Here is a 24028-nt window from a genome sequence, read left to right as displayed (position 1 = left end):
TAAACTACTACTGAACCCACAGGTATCCATGTTGTCACACGGCATATTCAGACATCAAAACACACTATAAACCTTGCAATCTACCTACACTCTGTGTTCCCAGCATCACATGAGAAGCTGTAGTAATTCTACACTTGATCAAACTTACTTAAGATTTGTCCGATTGCTGCTCCACTTCACTACTTCCTGAATCTACGCTCAAAAAGCATCATGGGAATTGCAGTTCTTTCAGCCATGAATGAGCTCCATCATTGTTTAAAGCGTGTGAAAAAAGTAGTATTATGCCCCCCCCGGCCCGTTTTTCTTGCGTTGGCCTGTCACTGTATTCCACTGAAACTGCACAGAGATCCTCTGGTTATTGATTCGTCCATCAGTGACAAGCGACCGCACGGATATCAGGACGGAAGATAAAAAAAAATAGAGATATATTATTATTATTATTATTATTGAGGAGCAGAATAAGCTTTTTGCGCATCTGGACAGACTCCACAGATACAATAAACAATTTGGATCAGCAGCTGACAGTTTTTATTGCTTGGCTGCTTTTAAAACACGAATGCGAAGCCAACTGCAGAAAATGAAATCCATTTGCTGCACCGTTTTCTATTTCTAAAATGACATGAAACCACTAAAGGACAATCACGGCTAAAATGAGATGAAGAATAGAATTAATAGGCATCTTTTATGAATTCAGTCATTTCGAATAGCAATTAGCATCTCAATGAGATGAGCTGAAAAACTTAAGATGGAAAACAAGTTGGACTGTTAACTTCAATTTGAAGAACAATCTCGTCATCGCAGGAGCGTCATGCTCGTTTAGAATCTTTGCGGTCATGTTTCACCTCCGCTTCTGGGCGTTTTCTCCTCTAATTGTTTTCTCATCCCTCTCTCGGGGATGCGTAGGCATGGCCTTATTATAGCGGCTGATCGATGTGATTTATAGCTTTAGGAAGCGAGACATGCAAACTTTCATCATCTCCCGGGGCTCAAGCAGAGAAATCAATCACACGCACGGAGTGACTGCGTGGAAAGTACTCTCGGAGGGGAGGGAAAAAAAAACAAAAAAACATCATGGAGTCCGGCGAGTGTGGTTTGCGTCTGCAAATACACAGTAGTGATACATTTGGAAAATAAATTGGAGAAACTGTTTAACTTGTTTTGTGTCTGCGAGCATGCAGATGGCCGCCTTGTTAACATAATCCCGTTGTGGAGGATAGCAGCATGTCCTACAGCTGTGTTGATTGTTCCCGCCAAGATTTCAACATAATCATTTTTGCCGCGTGGCATATCGAGGGGAGGAAACCCGTCAAAAAAATGTGACGGGGGATTTATTTTCACCGGTTAATGACAACTGACAGAAATAAAAAGGAGCACTTGAAATGATATTAACATGTCATATTAACATGTCATATTAACATGATTGCTCCTCCCGCCAGTTATTAGTAACCACCACCACATCGCACAGTAGAAACAAACATTCATTCATTTTTTTACCGCTTATCCCCACGAGGGTCGCGGGGGGTGCGGGGTTGTCCCTTTGTGAGGGTGAGGCTGTTTCTTTGGTTCAGCTTGATGTTGATCTTCTCTGATTTCAGATCAACATTTGCAATAAATGTGACTTTTTCGTCGTTCTCTTTTCGATTTACCATTGTTCACTCGCAATCCTCACACACTTAGTTAACTAATTGAGAGGCCGGACTGACTGTTGAAGCAAGTGCAAACCAATTCCACAGCACACGACTATGGTGCGTTCAAGGACACCAAACAATGTCACATGAGGAAAAAACATAGCATAAACACATTCATTCATTTTCTACCGCTTATCCTCACGAGGGTGGCGGGAGGTGCTGGAGCCTATCCCAGCTGTCTTGAGGCGAGAGGTGGGGTACACCCTGGACAAACAACCATTCACACTCACATTGGACAATTTGGAGTCGCTAATTAACCTAGCATGTTTTTGGAACGTGGGAGGAAACCGGAGTACCCGGAGAAAACCCCACGCATGAACATGCAAACTCCACACAGAGATGAGGGTGGAATCGAACTCGGGTCTCCTAGCTGTGAGGTCTGCGCGCTAACCACGCAGCTCTAGAAACAAACAATACAACTTTCCACAAAGTTCCCATTGCATAAAGTATGTGAATATGCAACACAGCCGTGTCGTGCGATTGCTCAACCCGCCAGTTATTAACCATAACTGAAACCTGGCATGATATGATAGAAATATCTTGAAATAATCCACTACATTTGCATTGATATTGCACTGTATGCTACATATCAGTGCCGGACATCTCCATCCAATCGTTCCAATCCAGTCAGTTATGAATGATTACAGACGACTTACGTAATAAAAATATAATAAAAAGAAACTCACCCACCAAGTCTAAAATCCACGGTGCGCCGACTTGTGTCTTAACACTGGTAACAAAGCTGTGTTGTATAATTAATGCAATCGATCATTCTACCAGTTCTGACAGTATCTGGGACAGTACAAAAAAAATACACACTTGAAATAATCCAAAAGACCAAATCCAGTGTGCTCCGATTCACACACACACACACACACACACACACACGAGCCTTGCTGAATAATTAATACAATCATAGGATGTCCTGAAGGCAAGATTTTATAGTAAGCATATTTTTGTGTGCAGCGTTTGGGTTTGTTAAAAGGCAAACAACGAACGGGACTAAAAAAGAATCACTGGTAAGATTGACGGCGAGACTTGTTTTTCCTATTGATCGTTGTCATGCTCCGAGCTGATTGCTAACAGCTTTGGGACAATGAAAGCCTACTCAAGACCACATTGGATTTTTCTTAATTCCTTTTTATTCCTGATGCGTGGCATCGAGTTGCTGCCAGACAGGGGTATTAAAATCAACATAAGGTGAGCGGTTTTAGTCAGTGTCGATCGATGCGGCACATTTTAACATCCCACCTCGGGGTGTAGGGGGGGCTAAGGCGTACAATGGCGTGAGTGTCTTGCTGCATGTCCGAGAAATGGACACCATTAAAGTTTGTGTCGGATAAAAATAACATTTTACCATTTTTATTGGTCAAAATAATCTGTAGCGGAGAACTATCTTTGGTTTATCACAGGTATCGAAAGTTGACTAGTGGGCGGAGACTGGTCAAGACGACGCCCAATGCTGAATGCGTTTCTGTATTACTTTCTATTGAACTGGAAAAGTTAAAAGGTAGAACCTTTATTTACCCCGCCGTTGCCTTTTTGTTCCAACGCCGAGCCTGAAGTGAACTCCGCATCAGAGTCGCCCGGTGAGCCTCAAGGGAGCTTTCAGGAGAACAATGGAGACACTGCAGAGGAACACAAGACGTTGGGCGCTTGCCGTTAAGATCCTCGTCGCCTTTCTCGGAGGACAATGAGCTTTACCGGCCTCTGCCGCAGTATGGTGACGTCACGGATTTGGACTTGGGCGCTTTTCACCAGTTGTTTCAGTCTTCAGTAGGGGTCATGGCACCAACTGGTCATTGGGTTTGTGTGTTTCATAAACCGTTTGCCCCTTTCACATAAAAGTCAACTTTTTGCCAGATTTTAGCCACCGATTTAGGTATATTCCTATTCGGATTCGGAGTCGCTAATTAAGCTAACATGCATGTTTTTTGGGAAGGAAGGCAAAGACAGCTGGGATAGGCTCCAGCATGCCTCGAACCCTCGTGAGGACAAAAAAATGGATGGACGGTGAGAGGAACCTGAAGTACCCGGGAGAACATGCTAACTCCACGCAGATTGGAACCCGGGTCTTACGGATCACCCGACTGTGTAGCGCAGGGGTGGGCAAATGTTTTGACTGGCGGGCCGCGTTGCTTTAACAAAATTTATTTTAATTTTTCAGGAGCACTTTGTAAACAACAGACCACAATAAATAACAAAATTAATAAAACATCTACTGTAAAACAGCTAAAGCCATAATTGGTTGTATGTTAAGTTTAAATTAAATACTTTAGCAAGAACATGTGTGCCGGATGTGGCCCCCGGGCCGTAGTTTGCCCACCTCAAATGCACGACTGCTGCGACAACTTTGCGGGTATATGTTTAGCTGAAATCCGGGTTCTGTTGATTCCTAACGACTCAATTTGTTCAATTGGCTCGGACAATGAATGATTAATTAGCAAAGGGCCGCGGGTGGTAAATATTTACTTATTCATCAAACATATTCCTCTTTAATGCTCATGTTTGTTAATGACTTCATTTCCTCATGCGTACACGTATGGACGACCCGCAGTCCTGTGAAGCTCGCTCAAACCTCCCCCCCCCCCCGTCGTACCCCCGCGCCCACGCTACTTGTGTGGGATTGTGCCTCTGAACAAATAGAAAAGTAGGAGAAAGTGAAGGAGAAGCGAGCGTGTTTTTAAAATCCTGCAGGTTAATTTGGTGCCTTTGGGCTGCAATTGGCGTGTCTAAACATTCATGAGGCGTGCAGCGAGGGAGGAGGGAGGGAGGGAGGGGAGACGGGAAGGATGGAAGAAGGGAGGGATAGGGGAGGGGGAAGCAAGAGGATGGGGAGAGCCGGGAAGGCATTTAGAGCGAGCTGAGGCTAGGCGGCAAGAGGAGGTCTGTCTCATCACTTGAAGATTACTTGGAGTCAGAGTCGGCGAGCGAGGAGGAGCGAGGAGGAGAAGACGCTGGCTTCTTTTATTTGCCTTCCTTTCCTGAGAGGTGCCTGAAGAGGAGGGCGGCTACTTCTGGGACACCTTAAAAAGGTAACATACATAAACAAGCTGATGGTTTGTCCTCGCAAGGTAAGCTTCTTAGTTTGTTGGCGTGAGAAAGTTGAGGAACAAGTGACGAAGAGCTGATAAGGGGGTGTCTGGGGGGAGGAAGAGTGGCCGCCGGCTCCGCTCCCGTAACCACGGCAGCTGAGGCAAGGCAGCGCCAACAAGGCATGTGGGGGGGGGACAGTAGGATTTCTATTTTTTTCACCCCCCTCGCTGATACTACGCAACCCTGCCAAGTCCTGCAAGGATAAAGATGCCATTGTGTGCTCGTTCAACATCTAAATCATGCCCCCCACCCCACCACACACCCCCCCCATCTCCATGACGGCCTTAATAGTATTGCATCCACACTTCCACGTCCTAAAAGTGCCGTCTGAATATTAAACAGTTCATTAAGCAGCTTGGGGTGTGCAGCTCGGGGGCACGGGGGCCACGCTGGAGCCGACGCCTCCGAGGGTCCTCGTCGTGTCCCCACACTCATCATACAGATGTTAGCGATTTCCGGGCTGGCCGTCAATCTGAGAGTGGAGGTCATCACATATGCTACTTTGGAGTAAGCCAAGCTAAAAAAGGTTAGAAACCGGGCCGGTGCATCTGCTTGGCATTTACATGGACATGAATGCGGAATCAAAGTATGCGGCGGATGGAGTCCAACTTCAATATTATGGATCGTTGGCATCAAAGTTAGGCGGCAAATACATTGGTGCCCAACATGGACGTTTTCCTCCTACCAGTTATATTGACTCCACGACCTTCTGCAATACAAATAAATTAGTGACAACCGCCTTACATAATAGAATTAAAAACCAGCAGCCACTTTACATTGTAGAAATCAAACTATGTTGCGCGGAGTCAAACGTCATAACATAACCATAACCACCAGTTAATGATACTATGTGCCACTTTTCACAGTAGAAATTAGCAGAATTGTACGTGGACAGACAGACTTGCAGATGGCACAACAGTGTTGCGTAATTAATGACATACGTAGCTCCTCCCACCAGTTAAAGATAACCACCACCTCGCATAACAGAACCGGAACTCCAAAAAAAACACACACAGTCCACACATCCGTAACATAACCCTGTCGTATAAAATTAACGCCATTAATGATAACAGCCACCTTGCATAATAGAACCAGAACTCCAGAACAAAAAACACACAGATTCCACAGTGGGGTAACACGTCTGTAACATAACCCTGTCGTATAGAATGAACGCCGTTAATGATAACAGCCACCTTGCATAATAAAAACAAAGCAAACAACTCCTAAATAATCCACAAAGTCAAAAGTCCACTGGTGTATGAACACACATGACCTTTTATGGACTCGACCGTGTGCGCTAATGTAGCCACTTTTTCCGCCGCTTGTCAATAACCTCGTCGTAGCCGTCCCTCACGTTAAAGACCAAAGTCATCATCACCTCGTCCGATAAACGTCTCCTTGTTGTTTCCCAGACGCGAGACACTTGGCGCGTGGTAAAAAAAATCAATAGGCCCGTAAATCCTTAATTGAATGACTGCAGGCTCTGGAGCCTCGTGTTAGCTTTATGGGCCGACGCCACGGCGAGGATCTGTGAGAACATCAAGGACCTTGTCGGCATCGTGTGTCGACATTTGTATAACCGACAGCGGCCATGTTTACGACCTTCTTTGACGGTCTTCTGTTATCGGACACCGGGGGTGTGGCGTCACAGATGTCGTCATGGTGACCGGAAACTAAACAAAAGCTCCAGCTCTTGTTGGCAGGTGATGGAGCGTCATGTAGTTTTTGTGTCGTTTGAAGCCTCGCTGGCCGACAACGGATGGTCTTACCTGGGGGGCTCGTGTTGCAACTCGAGCTGAGGCAAAAATAAATCAATGTTTGGCAAGTGTGTCGGGATCCCCGGCAGCTTTGAAGCCTTGTGCTCAACAAGGTACAAGGCTTTTTTTTTTTTTTTTGTTCATAATGTCCTCTGATATTTGCAAGGTCCTTGTTTGGATCAAGTGGGAACAAATTCCTCAAAGCCCCGCGTTGCTCTGCAAGCGGTGGATGCATGCGGGCTTTCTTTTCATGAAGCAGCTGCTGCAACTGGCTGTAACCTCTGAATTATTCCGAGGGTTTCTTGGCTGGAAGAAAGCAATCTTTACCGACTCTCGGGCAAAAACAGGCTTTCGGAATGACTTCAATTAATAGACACAACCACCTCATCTATGAATGGGAATGGGATTGATTCTTACAAGTATTCCAAGACCTATTCTGCTTTCTCTACACTTGAAAAGATGCACACTTTCACCAAGTTTCACTTCTGCCAGGTTTAATGCGGAAGCTGCAACTTACACGCATGACAATGTAATCCTTTTGTACTTTTTCCTGCTTACACGTGTACTTCTGGAAAAAGTTCCCGGTCTACATTTTCTTCTTAGAGCCGCAGGTATGATATTAATAGGGGACAGGTGTCGGCTGCCTTGTGGTATGGGTACACCCGAGAAACACGAGACGCAACATGCACAAACACCCGGCCTCATCATCCACACCTAACAGGGTCTCACCATGATGGAAGTATCAGGTTTCCTAATAATAAATATTTTATGTATCAGCAAACGTCTTCCTAATGATGATATTTTTGAAACATTAAAAAAAAAACGTACTATTAGTAGTAGTATTGTGCTTGACAGCTCACCTATGGGGCGGCACGGCGGTCGAGTGGTTAGCGCGCCGACCTCACAGAAAAAAAAAAAAATCACACATACCATATTCTGTAGTTAGCGGTGTACCCCAAGGGTCAATACTGGGCCCAAAATTGTTTTGAGTCTTCTATGATTCCTCTGAAGGCATATATTTTTTTAACTTAAAATTTTTTTTTTAACATATTTAGACAGAACGTAGACCTCACAGCGAGGAGACCAGGGTTCAATTCCACCCTCTGCCATCTCTGTGTGGAGTTTGCATGTTCTCCCCGTGCAATGCGTGGGTTTCCTCCCACATTCCAAAAACATGCTAGGTTAATTAGCGACTCCAAATTGTCCATAGGTATGAATGTGAGTGTGAATGGTTGTTTGTCTATATGTGCTCTGTGATTGGCTGGCCACCAGTCCAGGCTGTACCCCGCCTAGAAAATGAATGAATGAATGAGCTCACCTATGCGTGTCTTTTCGATATAAAACGACAATGTGCCTGAAAATGACATGCAGACATATGCCAAGTTGAGGCTGCTTTTGCCTTAAGGCTTGTTTTTTTTTATTTTTAATTTTTATCCCGAATATATTTCATGAAAAAGATGAGTCTTCTATTTGGAGTCAGAAAATTCATGCATAGTATTAGTTTAAATTTTCATATTGGTGGTCATTTGTATGTTTGCTGTAGTTCTAGTCCGCAGAGCCGAGTGCTTGAAGGCAGTTGCGCTCTTTAGAAGTATATTTTAGAAGCTTTTTGTGAAACTTTATGTAAAAGATCTAAAAAAAATACTAGTGTGAATGCTAATCAAACCCAAACTGTGTACCGAGGGTGTCGTTTTATATTTGAGTCGGTACAGCAATATGCTTGTGTCTTATGTCCCGTGTGGGTGCACATGTGAGGTGTCGCACACGTGTAAACAAAGCAAGCGATTGGAAAAAGCTAAGCCCCCCCCCACACACACACACCCCCCAGAGTGTGGGATTGTGGATTTGTCTCCTCGTCTCCTGGCAAAGTTGTCATCTGTTTGGGGCGCTTGAATCAACATCTGGCGGAAGAGACATAAACAACGCAATCTGAGCCGTAAGTGCTTGGCAGCGGGGGGGGGGTGGATAAGATTATACACTTAAGTGTTGTACGACATGACGCAAGGAGTCAGAAGTCTGTAGTTAGCGCTCGCTTTGCTACGAGACAAAACCGAGCGTTGTGAAAAGATTTTTGATTTTTGAGGCGACGCTCGTGTTGCATTCAAAACGCAGTCAGTTGGAGATAAATGGCTGCGCGAGTCGCGCCACGTAATGCAACACAGGACTAAATTTACCTCAAACAAAATTCCCCCGTTATCTCGTAAATGGAGTGGGGACAGCATCGCTTGCAGACATCGCGGGTCGTGCGGCGACACATTGTCGTATTTGGGTCTCGAGGGACACGGAGATGTCCTACATGGACTTTTTTTATGGGAGACCTCATCCACTCGCAGTTGGAGTCAATTGTCAACATGATTTATGGAGATGTGGGCCATTGCGCGCTGCCTCCTCAATCTCCCCCCTGACAAATGGCTCCCATCAGCCCATTGTTTGTTTCCCTCAGCCAGACAGACAAGTTTAATCTGCCATGTTTTTTTGGGAAGCAATTTTAGCCCTGCATTGGAAATTTTTTTTTTTTCCCGTATATCACCCACTTGACAGTTTGCGTGCGATTGACAGGAACGGAGGAGTTCTTGCCGAGCGGTGTGAGTCACACTTGTAATGGAGCTATAGTGTCCAAACACTTAATGGCTGTTTGGATGACACGCATCTCTCGGGGACACGCACCACTTATTGTCCCAATCATCCGCTACCGCTCAGCACCACTTGATTAATGCGACTGTCTGGATAAAAGGCTGTGCATATTAGTGAGGTGATTACACACCGCCCGGGAAACTCTTCGGAAAAACAGGAATGCCTGTGCAATCAACACCGTAACTTTTTCAAAGTTTGCCTATTTAAGTTTTCTAATTGACCCTAAAAAAAGGAAATGAGGGTCTCTGGTGAGCAATCAGCTTCGTCTTCATCAAGTACTTGGGCTGCTTCGCCCTGCAGATTAACGACGGGTAGCGGGATAGCAGGATAGCGGGACCCCTTCGATGCCCGGACAGGAGCACCAATAATAAAGTAACACAGGAGAGCTTCAAGCCAGGTTAAGAAAGATAACAATGGAGGTCTATTGTAAGGAGACTTAATGAGAGTCCCCCGCTCAGAGGACCAAGGGGGTGCAACCTGTCGTCTCCAATGCTTTCACTGCGGAGACACCGCTGCAGGAAAAAAAAAAAAAAACACGGACTAGAGGAATGCTAATGAGGTTGCCTGAATCAACAACACCTCCGCTAACATTATGGTGATCGCAAGAAGATTCTAAAAGACTCTGCATCACCACAATGGAAAAGGTTTTACTGTGCTGGACTTGGGGCCCCTGCTGGCCTGCACTCCTATTCAGTATTTATGCGTTTTGTTGGAGTCAAATTATTTCTACTATGCAAGATGGCGACATCGTTTACTTGCAAAACGAGCCTCAAATTAGATGACATGTAGGATTCATTCATTCATTTTCTACCACTTATCCTCATGAGGGTGGCGGGGGTGCTGGAGCCTATCCCAGCTGTCTTCGGGTGAGAGGCGGGGTACAAAATCACAGGGCACATATAGACAAACAACCATTCACACTCACATTCATACCTATGGACAATTTGGAGTCGCTAATTAACCTAGCATGTTTTTGGAATGTGGGAGGGAACCGGAGTACCCGGAGAAAACCCACGCATGCACGGGGAGAACATGCAAACTCCACACAGAGATGGCCGAGGGTGGAATTGAACCCTGGTCTCCTAGCTGTGAGGTCTGGGCTCTGTTTAGATATGTTAAAAAAAAAATTAAAGTTAAAAAAATATATGCCTTCAGAGGAATCATAGAAGCAATAGAAGGAATCATCAAAACAATTTTGGGCCCAGTATTGACCCTTGGGGTACACCGCTAACTACAGAATATGGTATGTGTGATTTTTTTTTCAGCTTCACAAACGACTTCCTGTCAATTCTGATTAATCATATATATATATATATATATATATATATATATATATATATATAATATATATATATATATATATATATATATGTTTTTGGAATGTGGGAGGAAACCGGACTACCCGGAGAAAACCCACGCATGCACGGGGAGAACATGAAAACTCCACACAGAGATGGCCGGGGGTGGAATTGAACCCGGGTCTCCTAGCTGTGAGGTCTGTGCTCTGTCTAGATGTGTTAAAAAAAAATTAAAGTTAAAAAAATATATGCCTTAAGAAGAATCATAGAAGAACTCAAAACAATTTTGGGCCCAGTATTGACCCTTGGGGTACACCGCTAACTACAGAATATGGTATGTGTGATTGACTTCCTGTCAATTCTGATGAATCATATATATATATATATATGTTTTTGGAATGTGGGAGGAAACCGGAGTACCCGGCGAAAACCCACGCATGCACGGGGAGAACATGCAAACTCCACACAGAGTGGAATTGAACCCTGGTCTCCTAGCTGTGAGGTCTGCGCGCTAACCACTCGACCACCGTGCCGCCCCATGTGGGATTATTTTGCATTTATTTATAAAATGTCAGTAATCCTTAAGAACCCGTGAGGAGCAAATGGCGTCACAGCAGCTACCTGGTTCAGCCCAGACCTCCACCAAGGCCAAACTGCTACTGGTTTCAGAAAGGACAGACCAACAGCGCTACCAGTCACACCCGCCATCATCACCTTGGAAAGACTCGCCCTGAGAGTGATGGATGCTCTCTGATTTAGTCTGCACAATGTGGCCGACTTGTTCTCTCTGGAGCGTGTCTCACCTCTCGTACGCCGCTTGGGTTGAGCGAGAAGATGGGGGGGGGGGGGGGTTTGAAGCGGGGTTGCTTAGCTCCCTCCGCTGCTCACAAGATTGCCTCTCCCTCTCTCCTGGCGAGAAGGCCGCTAATGGATAAGCTCAGCGCCACGAGCGGAGGAACCCGTTGCTTTAGCGCCATAATGAGAAGCCAAATAGAAAGAGTGCACTATGTGGTCGGCGTAGGGAGATTTGGGCTCGGAGTGGGGGGGAAGTAAACAAATAACATTCCTCCTCCTTCGCTGTGAGACTTTATCAGGAGGCAAAAAGTAAAAGGAAGAGAAACACTCGCAATCCCAATTTCATGCACACAAACAAACAGACGACTGCTCAGTCTGCCCCGGTTCTGCTTGTTCACCTCGCGACACGGTTCTTGTCGATGTGCTCAGCAGACGCACCTTTAGGAAGGAGAGACAACAAGGCGATGCTTAACAGTTGGCAGCTCATCATGGATGAATCTGCGGCGTGATAAACAAGTAGACAGGTGGGGGGAGAAAGGGGGGTCGGAGGAGTGTGATGAGACAAGATGGTCTCACATTGACTCATCGGATAATGGCTATGTCTCAAGATGCAGATGTTTAACCTCGACAAGGGGTCAAACCGCTTTAGCTTCTGGATGACCACGTGTTGTAGCATCTACTGGAAAGGAGCCACAGGAACCTGACCTAGCATGCACGACATAGCATGGCATGGGGTTGGGTTATTTCCAGAAGGGAAAATGGAGCCCATCCCAACTGATTTTGGACTGATTGACCTGGTCTTGGTATCCATCCCTGCCTTTGGACAAGTGGGTCAAGAAGCGAGGGGTGAAGCCTGGTATGATACTTTCAAATCTGTCCTGATTCAGTCCAGGACTGAGGTCTTGAACCCAATTGGAGTCCTTAACTTCCTGAGTTCCCCGTGTGAAAACACTTGTGTTCCTCCACCTTCTCAGACATCAACTAGACAAACACTGATTGACAGTCCGACCACTGAAGACAACAAGATGAGTTGGTAGAAGATAAAGGTCCAGCCAAAAGATGATTAGCTGAATATTATCAAGCATGGCCGACCAGACCAGGTCTGGACCGCTTCAGGTTCCTCCTCGACTCCTCCAAAATGTGTCTCACACACAAGGAGCACCACAAAAGTACAATATTTGGAAAAGTGTTTGTCTTCTGTTGCCGTGCGGGAAGAGCAAAGATGATGCGGCGATGCAAGGATTGATAGCCGGCTTAGCTAAACCTCATCGATTTTCACATGTTCTTTGTGGAGATGCCCCCCCCCCCCCTGGTGCCAAAGCCTTCAGCAGACTCGCCGGGGAAGCTTGTCAGAGTGGAAGAGACTGATGAGGAGAAGGGAAAAAAAAAAAAAAAAAGCTCTCCGCCCACACTTTGCAAACAGCAAACACATTTCCTCTCTTTAAACAAGAGAGCGGCGATAGTCCTCGCAGACACACGGAGGTGTTTGTGCAGAGACACACCGAGCAGAACACAAGTAATTGGCCTCCATGCCTGGAGGTCCACTTGGCGAGTGTTGAACCCATCAGCCTATTTTAAGGAGCACGTACGCCTACTGAAGCATGGGCTGAACATTAGAGTCACGGAACATTAGAACAACAGACAATCAGCTGATGTCACCTGGAAAAAACAGTCCATGCTTTCAATCATTTACTCCATTTTGGACTGAGAATGGGCGGCACGGCGGTCTAGTGGTTAGCGTGCAGACCTCACAGCTAGGAGACCAGGGTTCAATTCCACCCTCGGCCATCTCTGTGTGGAGTTTGCATGTTCTCCCCGTGATCTGATGAAGGTATTGGATAGGATTCATCAGAATTGACAGGAAATCACTCATAGCATATTCTGTAGTTAGCGGTGTACCCCAAGGGTCAATACTGGGCCCAAAATTGTTTTGAGTCTTCTATGATTCCTCTGAAGGCATACATTTTTTGAACTTTATAATTTTTTTTAACCTATCTACACAGAGCACAGACATCACAGCTAGGAGACCCGGGTTCAATTCCACCCTCGGCCATCTCTGTGTGGAGTTTGCATGTTCTCCCCGTGATCTGATGAAGGTATTGGATAGGATTCATCAGAATTGACAGGAAGTCATTTGTGAAGCTGAAAAAAAAATCACACATAGCATATTCTGTAGTTAGCGGTGTACCCCAAGGGTCAATACTGGGCCCAAAATTGTTTTGAGTCTTCTATGATTCCTCTGAAGGCATATATTTTTTTTTAACTTTATAATTTTTTTTAACCTATCTAGACAGAGCACAGACCTCACAGCTAGGAGACCCGGGTTCAATTCCACCCTCGGCCATCTCTGTGTGGAGTTTGCATGTTCTCCCACATTGCAAAAACATGCTAGGTTAATTGGTGACTCTAAATTGTCCATAGGTATGAATGTGAGTGTGAATGGTTGTTTGTCTATATGTGCCCTGTGATTGGCTGGCGACCAGTCCAGGGTGTACCCCGCCTCTCGCCCCCAAGACAGCTAGGATAGGTTCCAGCACCCCATGCCACCCTCGTGAGGATAAGCGGTAGAAAATGAATGAATGTGTTTATGCTTTCCTGATCATGTTTTTTCCTCATGTGACATTGTTTGGTGTCCTTGAACGCACCATAGTCGTTTAGCCTTTAGGAAACTAGGACTTGCGTGACAACTACTTCCTGTCCTGAATGGCATAACACAGACATGTGTTGTCAGGTTTCATGTTAACATCGCTTCCTGTCGTATATCCATGAGGAACAATAACGTTGCGGGAAGCGGTCCACCTGCTGACAATGAGGAACATCTCATTTTGCAGATGAGAAGTTGTGTACTTGTCAGGAGATGATGTATGTTCCAGTAAGATGATGCCGTTACCCTCTGGGTATCACGTGAAAGTTGGGTCCCAGTCCAGTCCGGCCTCTGATGAACATAATCCGGAACATCATCTTTTTTTCCATCTTAACCTCCAGGCTGCAAGTTAAGTCAGTTCCATAACTTCAGTCCAGGTGTTGATGGGATCTTACAAACCAAAAAAAAAAAACACCTCTGATTTATGGCACCATTTATCTGAAATAGAGCTGCTGAGGTTTCGAGGGGGTTTGTGATCCCAGTCAAGGCTGTGTTGCGTGGAAGTCCCCAGAGATGGAAATGAGCTATGGGGGGGGTGCACTTTTATCCTTCACCGACATGCACCCGCACCACCTCCTTTTGAGGGTTGCTAAATCATCTTTACTGCCGTGCCAACATCCATGCACCTCTATTGCCAAGTGTCATTGTCTCAGCCGCCACCCAACAAACCTCAAAGACGTTTATGATGATGATGATGATGCTGCTAGCGCGGTCCGCTGGAGTAAAACTGTTTATTTATGGCTGCCGACGTCCTCAATGTGCTTATCACTTTGAAAACAGCATGAATATTGTAGTTGATCGACACAATTATGTTCATTTGTTTTCAGCTTGTCATTGTCCCAGTTGGAATAGATGACATTTCTTCAACCAGTTAACACGCTTGATGGTTGATTTGGGTTGAGTGGCGGCCCACGCTGAATAGGCACGTGTGCTAAGAAGAAATGGAAGTATGGAATTGAGAATGTAAACCCTACGAGAAACTGTCACTTTAATGCAGGGGTGTCTAAAATGTTACTATTTGTAAACCAATTCCTGTTACTATGCCAACAAACAGCCTCACATCCGAGTTGGGTCCTACAGGGTTCCAAACTTCCAAAAAGCCATGTACTCCCTGCTCACGTACTCACTACTTCACTAGTTTCGATCCCACTATTTGAGCATGAAGTGTCCATTACCGAACTGGAATAAATTCCATAGTGTCCCAACTCTCTAAAAGAATCACAATCTTTTTAATAGTAATCGAAAAAAAAAACAAAAATGCATACAACCACCAAAGCCTAAATTTTCGAATCTCCACCGTGACAGGTTTTCACTGCTGCGCCGTGTAGGGATGAATTGGAACGCCAATATAAATACAGTCTTCCGAGGTGAGACGGCTTGTAATCATACAGACAAAGTAATCATTCAGACTTATTTGTTGTGATGCATTCAGTCTCCTCGCGCCGTGTTTGTAATGTCCAACTCCATCCACTCGTCTAGTCTAGTCCAATGTAATACATGCAATATCATACCATAGTTGTACAGGAGGACAAATATTACAGACACTAGCATAAGTTATGTGAACTATAGTGCTAACCGTTACACTCAAATTTGCTAGGTTAGCCTATTTGCTGCAGAAAAAAATGTATTTACACCACTCATATGTCATTTCGTCTCGTTTACGTTCATTAGATGGGTGATTTTCCCTTCATCAAAAGCAATTATTTGATCAAATGTTGCCAATCGAGTGTCCGGCTACATATTTTCCCTCAAAAAGCGACTTTTTCCTGACATTGGTGTTTTCTGGTATTTGGGACTTCAGTGAAATTCATTGTAGTGAGCAGCAGGGGGTGCTGCCGAGCAGCTCGGACTTTGTCACTTACCTGCCCATGTGATAAATTTAATAAGTAGATTAAACTGAAAGATTAAAAAGGTAACATTTAGGTAAAAAATTTAAATATGTTTCTGCTCACTTTTGAGTATTAGGTTATGCTTTTCCTGCAGCATCTATTAAAAGTTGATACGCAAATAGCCGATATCTAGCAACTTAGCTACATTTCTTTCCGCGGTTTTGAGCGCACAAATGAGGGAGATATTTCTTCTTTTACTTTTGTTGGGCAAACAGACTCCAAGGACACATTTTACCGACGGAACAGCTTTTTAAAAAGGCCATTTTGCATAATGAAGGGGTTTTATGTTGCACATCCCTGCTGCTAAATATTGTTGACAAAATATTTGTTAAAAAAAAAATAAAATGTCTCACTCCGGTGGTCTCCGCTCGGATCCACGGAAGTGAAATGTCAAGGAAGCACGTTTGTGTACACTGTTCTTTGTTCAAGTCTGACGTGTGAAATAGACAATTTGTGCCTGAGGACTCTTTTTGTAAACATTTTTTTTTTTTTTTTTTTAAAGGAAGCCGCATGCCAAGCAAACATTAGCATGTCTGGCTACTCACCAGCACGCTGTGTTTGGGTTCTGCTGTGTGTCACAACGGTTTTACGCCACATCCGCGACAAGTGAAGGCAGGACACCGACATAAAACGTTTAACTCCCGCCCGCCCGCCCGCCTCGCAGCAGCACTTCACATTTTTTATATTTACCTCCACAGACAGTCGATGCTCCACTTAGCTGTTCGTAGATCAATCCTCAGCCTATTTAGCTAATTGTTGCGAGCCATGTGTACTTCATCCCGGTGGAGCAGGGAGGCGTGATCCATCAGTGGATCGATGGTATCGGCGTGGAGAAGTCTGCATGTCTTGACATGTGTTTATCACCTTGCTGAACCAAGGAGGTGGAGGGTTATTAGTCCCCTTGATGGATGGTTCACCTCTACGATAAAAATAATATAAAAAAATTGTGTGTAAATACTTACAAAGTGACTAATACTGCTTGAAACGTGACAGCGGTCCACGGTGATCTGATGGTATTGGATATGATTCATCAGAATTGACAGGAAGCTGAAAAAAAAAAATTACACATACCATATTCTGTAGTTAGCGGTGTACCCCAAGGGTCAATACTGTGCCCAAAATTGTTTTGATTCTTCTATGATTCCTCTGAAGGCATATATTTTTTTAACTTTATATTTTTTTTTAACATATCTAGACAGAGCACAGACCTCACAGCGAGGAGACCAGGGTTCAATTCCACCCTCGGCCATCTCTGTGTGGAGTTTGCATGTTCTCCCCGTGCATGCGTGGGTTTTCTCCGGGTACTCCGGGTTTCCTCCCACATTCCAAAAAACATTCTAGGTTAATTAGCGACTCCGAATTGTCCATAGGTATGAATGTGAGTGTGAATGGTTGTTTGTCTATATGTGCCCTGTGATTGGCTGGCCACCAGTCCAGGTTGTATACCCCGCCTCTCGCCCGAAGACAGCTGGGATAGGCTCCAGCACCACCGCGCGACCCTTGTGAGGAAAAGCGGTAGAAAATGAATGAATGAATGAATGAATATCTAGACAGAGTTTGGACATGTTTAAAAAAAAATTCGACTTCACGTATGTTACTCTGGCGGTTTTTGCCGCCCCCCCACCAAGACTCTAGCACAAACCTACCAATTTGTAGACTTTCATGGCAGTTGAGGACGTGTTTTAGTGTTATTTAGTCCAAAATAACAGTATTCCAAGGTAATTGTGATCCAAATGGACTTTCAAAACTTTAGTCTTGTAAAGCCGTTCCACCGTGCACCCCTATGGGGGAATTGGACACCCCTGGTCTACTTATTTAGACAGACGCATATGGAATAGTTAATCATGACTGACACGGAGAATGAGTAAGATTACCTAGTTATTTACAGTATAGTCTTAACTTAAATTTAAGCCAAGTTGATCGTTGAAAACCGAATGGGTTTTGTATTCATATCAGCCTTGCAGAAGCTGTCAAACGTTTGCGCGTGTAATCGATACCGAAGCTGACGCGGCTGTTGCGGATCAATTGTAGTGCAAAGGCACAGCGAAGTGGACAAAAACCCATCTTCACGCCGCCGCCGCCGCCTCCTCGGTTTGGCACAAACAAGCCAAGGAGGCTTCAGTCAGCTGAGAGGTGATAAGACATTAAAATGCATTCACTTGTAAGCTCCCTAATGGAAGAGCACTTTCAGGCGTTTCTTAATGAGCTCGCTGGTTATGCATTATACAATGGCCGGCGTGCACGTGTGTTATTAGTCACGTTATGTGCTACCTTATCTTCATAAGGGGGGGGGTGAGAATGGGGGGGTCAATTCTTGTCATGAAGTGAAATATGCTCAGTTTGTGTTTGAAGATGAGACACTGCCACAAGCAAGTCACAAGGAGAACCGAAGCTAGGGTGATTCATGTGTTCCCGCAGGGGGGGAACAGTTCTCACGTTGGTGAGAACTGATCCCAGGAACCACCTCCTGGAGGCTCTGAAACTGAAGCCTAATGTCAGGATAGTGCAGAATCATGTACACACATTATACTCAACATACAGTAGTAATGTTACACTGTAAGTGCTTTAAGGGACCGACTGTATGTGTGGAAATACTGTCATCCCTCGTTTATCGCCGTTAATTGGTTCCAATTTCGGAAAAGTAGTATTCAATATTAATGGTTATGGCATGGAAATCCTATTTAGAGCCCTCGTGATAAGAAATAAGTAACATAGTCACCTTTACATTTGTACATAGTAGATATATATGACGCGGCGGAAACGGGAAAGCGGGAAATCTCCATGGTAATTTATGTCAGAATATAAAGAATATCACTTAAATTGAGGCAGGACAAGCAATAAATTCTAGTTTTGTCCAGCGGTGTCACAATAAATGTGTTCCCTAAGGAACCTGAGTCTAGCGCCTTACTGCCACCTTGTGGACAAAAATGGTTCTTCATAAGAATACGTTTTCTGCCTAGTTCAGTTAGCCATATCTATACTTGAAAACACTACATTTAGGCCAAAAATAAGTACAATTGGCTTATATCTAATAATAATAATAGTTGTCCGTATTCAACCACAAACAAGGATTATTAACTTAAGTTAAAAAACGCAATGAGTCAATATAAATAGAAAAAAATGTTTTTTAATTTACCCGCTCTCCTCTTCAAGGCTGTTTAAAGCCACCGAAATTCAATTGGAACGGCCACCGCAATGTTTCACATGAGATGATGAGCTAAATCGGAAATATTCTTCTTTTTTCTCGTGCGCTAATGAAAAAACAACAAAAAAAAAAAAAAGCATAAACAGTAAAGCGTCACATTTAGCCAGCCAGACAAAGGGGAACACAGAAATACGGATAATTACAATTCCTACCTTTCTCCACCAGTGGCATCCATTGTCCCAATTAATTTCATTATTTTTGAGGCGCTGGCTGTTGAGAGCAGATTAGTTCTGTCGGGAGTCGCGGGGATAAACACGACTGTAATTGCTTATTACGCTCAGAGGCCGCGCAAGATTATAGCTAAGCTAATGAATGAGAAAATATCCAATCACCTTTAACACCGTGAGCTCTCGGCTGACGCTTTTGTTTTGTTGGCTTTTGTTCCGCTCCCTGCGACGCGTGAAGGTCGGCGTCTGAAGGAAGACGTTCTTTTTGAAGGTCCGCGATGGCCAGGTAGACCAACCCAACCCACGAGTGGGTGAAAGTCTCGACAGCGTTTGAAGCTAGAACCCATCACATTCTTCCAGGAAGACTGGAAATCTGCTTTTTGGCTCAGCTTGATGTTGAGCTTCTCTGATTTCAGATCAACATTTGCAATAAATGTGACTTGTCATCGTTCTCTTTTCGATTACCATTGTTCACTCGCAATCCTCACACACTTAGTTAACTAATTAAGAGGCCGGATTGACTGTTGAAGCAAGTGCAAACCAATTTCACAGCACACGACAATGGTGCGTTCAAGGACACCAAACAATGTCACATGAGGAAAAAACATGTCATGCATTTTCTACCGCTTATCCTCACGAGGGTGGCATGGGGTGCTGGAACCTATCCTAGCTGTCTTGGGGGCGAGAGGCGGGGTACACCCTGGACTGGTCGCCAGCCAGTCAGAGGGCACATATAGACAAACAACCATTCACACTCACATTCATACCTATGGACAATTTGGAGTCGCTAATTAACCTAGCATGTTTTTGGAATGTGGGAGGAAACCGGAGTACCCGGAGAAAACCCACGCATGCAAGGAGAACATGCAAACTCCACACAGAGATGGATGAGGGTGGAATTGAACTCGGGTCTCCTAGCTGTGTGGCCTGCACACTACCCACTCAAAAAAAGGTCCTTCTCCAAAAGGTATCCCCACAAACCTGGACCAATATATTTGTCCGAAACGTCTTGCTAGCATGGAGAATTTGTGAAGAGCTGATTAATAGCTGTGTCCCACAACCTTCTTGTCCATGTAGCGTATAAATGTCTTTCTGCTCTAATAATACTAATAACGCCTTTGACCCGAGGCTCACTATGTGGTTAGTGTGTCAAGCCAGAATCCACCAATGGGGGAGTGTGCTAGGAGAGGCGAGGAGCAGATCAGAGACGAGAGAGAGAGAGACAAGTCGCCGACACAGAGACACAAGTGTGTTCTGTCAGGCGGCATGAAAGCTCGGCAAAAGAGCCGGCGTCAGACTTTAAACAAAGACTCTTTGTGTCGCGGTTGCCTTTCAACGCCACTCGGTGAAAAGCAGACGTAACAAAATACACAAGGGGTAATGGAGACAATGACAAGGTAGATAAAAGAGACACAGGAGGAGCTGAACATGGAGGACGGTACTTTATGCTAATGGCCTTATTTGCTTCCGACGCGGTTAACAAAGTTACATTAAGGAACATCACATGGGCAGGGAAGAGAACAGAGCATGTGTCACAATACATGAGCGGACACAAAAAGTAAGTAATAAAGAGGTTGCAGAATAATAAATAATAAATCAATACAGGAGTGAAAAACTGACAGATTGTGGCTATGAGATCAAATACATCAAATATGCCTTAGCAAAAATAATAATATTAGATTTTGATGCCAGTATTAAACATAACTGTCAGTAACTCCACTAACTATATAGATAAGTATGTTGTGTACTCTTTTTTCCGACATTTAATGGTAATGGTTTTATTTCATTTGAACATGCATCAGATTGCAATTGAATGCATCACATAATCAGTTGACAGTTCCACATGTCCAAAAGGAGTAGGAAGAAGCAAAGCTTATTAAATCCTACCCCTCCATCTGGTACTTTTACAATCAGTAACTGTTACATTTGTTCACTTCCTGCTTTCCTAATGTAGTTTAGGTTGTTTTTAAATTAAATTAAATTAAATTAAATTAAATTAAATTAAATTAAATTAAATTAAATTAAATTAAATTAAATTAAATTAAATTAAATTAAATTAAATTAAATTAAATTAAATTAAATTAAATTAAATTAAATTAAATTAAATTAAATTAAATTAAATTAAATTAAATTAAATTAAATTAAATTAAATTTTATTTCATTTAATTTTAATTTTTGTCTTGTACCGAAGTACGAAGTGATATGACCATACAATGACATAATAGGTACCATATGTAAATGTGTTGCCATCACAGTATAGCATAGCAATCCAGATACAATACAAGTGTGCCCCCTAGTGGCTCTGATCAGTAAAGCATGACATCAGACATCAATCTGATTAGACTACTCAGTAAGTGCTATGGTCTTCTGGTACGACCATGACATGAACAGCGTTAACGAAAAAGCGCTCTGCAGTCCCCTCCCTTCTCTTCCCCCCACCCCCTCCCTCCTCTGGCACATGAGCGTCATAGACTCTCAGATCAAATCCACGTTCTCACTTTCCCGCCGTCAAGTAAGTGACAAGGTGGCCCAAAGTGCAGCGTGCAGCCGAGCGGAGGAGCTCTCCGCTGGGAATCGTCGCTAAAGGTAATCGGGTCGGACAGCTGCATATTATCCGTGCATCATGTGCGCTGACACACTGTGTGCATTTACCTGGACCTGCGAGGCATGCTCAGCCTCGCTGGAAAAGGGTTCAGGACTGGAGCTTTCTAAATGCACCTCGTGCCCTGCAGGCTCTCTGTGCCCACTGAAGAGTGACGACTTTCAGTCTTCTTATATAGGCTGGAACATCCTGCATTGTTAAAGAGAAGGCAGAGATTGTCAGTAGCCATCAGACCCGACCGATTGCTGCTTAAAGATGAGACAAGAAGCTCAGCTAATTGTTTTCCGTCTCGTCTTGTCACCGCGAATTAGCACACAAAGCTACATGTGGCGTGCACATTTAACAACGCATAGCCACTAGAGGGCATATTTGCATGCTATCAGAGGTTTGCAGTGATAGATACTATATGCTAATAAAGGCCAAGCAATTTGAAATGAGTCTCAGAGGTCCCTCAGCAGCGTATTGGAAGTGTGTTGTCCAAAGTCCGGCCTTGATCATGTTTAAAAGTGTTTTTAGTAAGCCCTACTGGGAACACACCGTTTAGCGTGTCTGTAGCTTCATTGCTAATGAGCTGTGTTTGTCTCCCGACAGTGTTTCTCAAAGAAGCGCTATTATGTACTTTATCCGCATTTTACATATGCACTGTAACTCTTGAGAGGTGATGATGCAACTCCACAATAGGAGAGCATGTTTGATGCCGTTTAAAGCTGAAAAAGTGAAGTGTAAAACGATGCCAAAGTTTCAGACAATGAGGTTTGGGTATTTGGAAGAGAGCCCTAAAAGAAGTTTGGGATGGCTCAAAACGCTCGGTTTCAAAAGGCGTGGTAAAACCGTTCCTTTGTGATGTCACAGAGGGGCGGCCTTCCTTATATGGTTCATAGTTAGACCAATGACAGCGGAGTGGGCATGCCGTGGGTGGAATAAATTAAAACAGGACGCATAAATCAAAGGAAATACAGCTGGAATAGGTGCAGATTCTGGAAAATCTAAAGTTTCCTGTGCGGGTTATTGTGTGTAGCTGCTCTATAGGAGCAAGTCAATACAAAGGGTTGAAAATTTAGCATAATAGGTCTAGGAAAAGGTAGAAACAAAAAAATAGTGAGTGTAATGTTGTGTTTTTTGGCATATACTATGTCTATATAGCGGCATGGTGGTCGAGTGGTTAGCACGCAGACCTCACAGCTAGGAGACTAGGGTTCAATTCCACCCTCGGCCATCTCTGTGTGGAGTTTGCATGTTCTCCCCGTGCATGCGTGGGTTTTCTCCGGGTACTCCGGTTTCCTCCCACATTCCAAAAACATGCTAGGTTAATTAGCGACTCCAAATTGTCCATAGGTATGAATGTGAGTGTGAATGGTTGTTTGTCTATATGTGCCCTGTGATTGGCTGGCGACCAGTCCAGGGTGTACCCCGCCTCTCGCCCAGAGACAGCTGGGATAGACTCCAGCACCCCCGTGACACTTGAATGAATGAATGTCTATATAAAAAAAAATATATAATCTAAAATCTAAAATCTATGAATATAATGAATATATATATATATATAATGAATATATATGAAAAAATGGCCGGTACAAAGAGGGACGACTTTTGCAAAATAGCTGGGATAACGTTAGCAACATTAGCACAGCTATGTGAGCTACACTGCTAACTTTACATTCACATAATAAGAGCCGCATCATGCTAGGTTAGCCTATTCACGAAGGAAAAAAACAACTCACTGATGTATAGTCGGGCAAAGCTCCGGGATTTTTTTTTCAAGATGTGCAGCGAAGCCTGATGAAGGATGCCGTGGCATCAATGTAGAGCTGCGACTTCAAAAGCCAGCGTTTGTTTTGGGGCTCATCTGAAAAGCGGAGCAAACAAGCAAAAGGAGATGATAAGATTTTTCTCATGTTTGGTGCTCATAAACAGGCTGTAAGAACACATATTGCCGTTAGAACATCATTAAAAAGTCCGTTTTGCATGCAACCAGCGCTACAGACCTCCATTTGTTTTTGTGTCTTTGAACATTTGATCTCGGCGACTCTTATCTTCTGGTTGTAGCGGTTCTCTCTGACTGTAACGCACTCCAGCCAGACACCCCGAGATTAGATATCAGACTTGACTTTCTGCTTTTACGCACCTCCTCCACCTAAAAAAAAAAAAGATGACGCTTGAATGTGTCTGTGTGTGTGTGTGTATGTCCAAAGGTGTCACATTACGTATCCTCCAGGAATGAATATCGGTGTTATTCACCCCCACCACCCCCTC

At 44.1% G+C, this 24028-nt stretch overlaps 2 protein-coding genes across 4 annotated transcripts in view; one reads left to right on the top strand and one right to left on the bottom strand.

The window, feature by feature from the left end:
* Positions 1-24028, bottom strand: part of drosha (drosha ribonuclease III) — a 180891-nt gene that overhangs the window by 132139 nt on the left and 24724 nt on the right. For all 3 annotated transcript variants that reach the window (XM_058059587.1, XM_058059588.1, XM_058059589.1), the window contains exons 6-10: positions 23761-23909; positions 23497-23621; positions 21826-21964; positions 16764-16848; positions 16492-16669 (exon numbers count right to left, since the gene is read on the bottom strand). The gene's annotated coding sequence lies outside the window, so the exon portion shown is untranslated. The remainder of the gene's footprint in view (positions 1-16491; positions 16670-16763; positions 16849-21825; positions 21965-23496; positions 23622-23760; positions 23910-24028) is intronic.
* The window catches only part of LOC131108558 (cadherin-20-like), a 41051-nt gene continuing 21592 nt past the window's right edge, over positions 4570-24028 (top strand). The window contains exon 1 of the mRNA XM_058059592.1: positions 4570-4723. The gene's annotated coding sequence lies outside the window, so the exon portion shown is untranslated. The remainder of the gene's footprint in view (positions 4724-24028) is intronic.

Source organism: Doryrhamphus excisus, chromosome 21 (assembly GCF_030265055.1).
Source record: "Doryrhamphus excisus isolate RoL2022-K1 chromosome 21, RoL_Dexc_1.0, whole genome shotgun sequence".
NCBI lineage: Eukaryota > Metazoa > Chordata > Actinopteri > Syngnathiformes > Syngnathidae > Doryrhamphus > Doryrhamphus excisus.
Note: the sequence above shows the minus strand (reverse complement) of the source record. Positions and strands in the feature narration are given on the sequence as shown.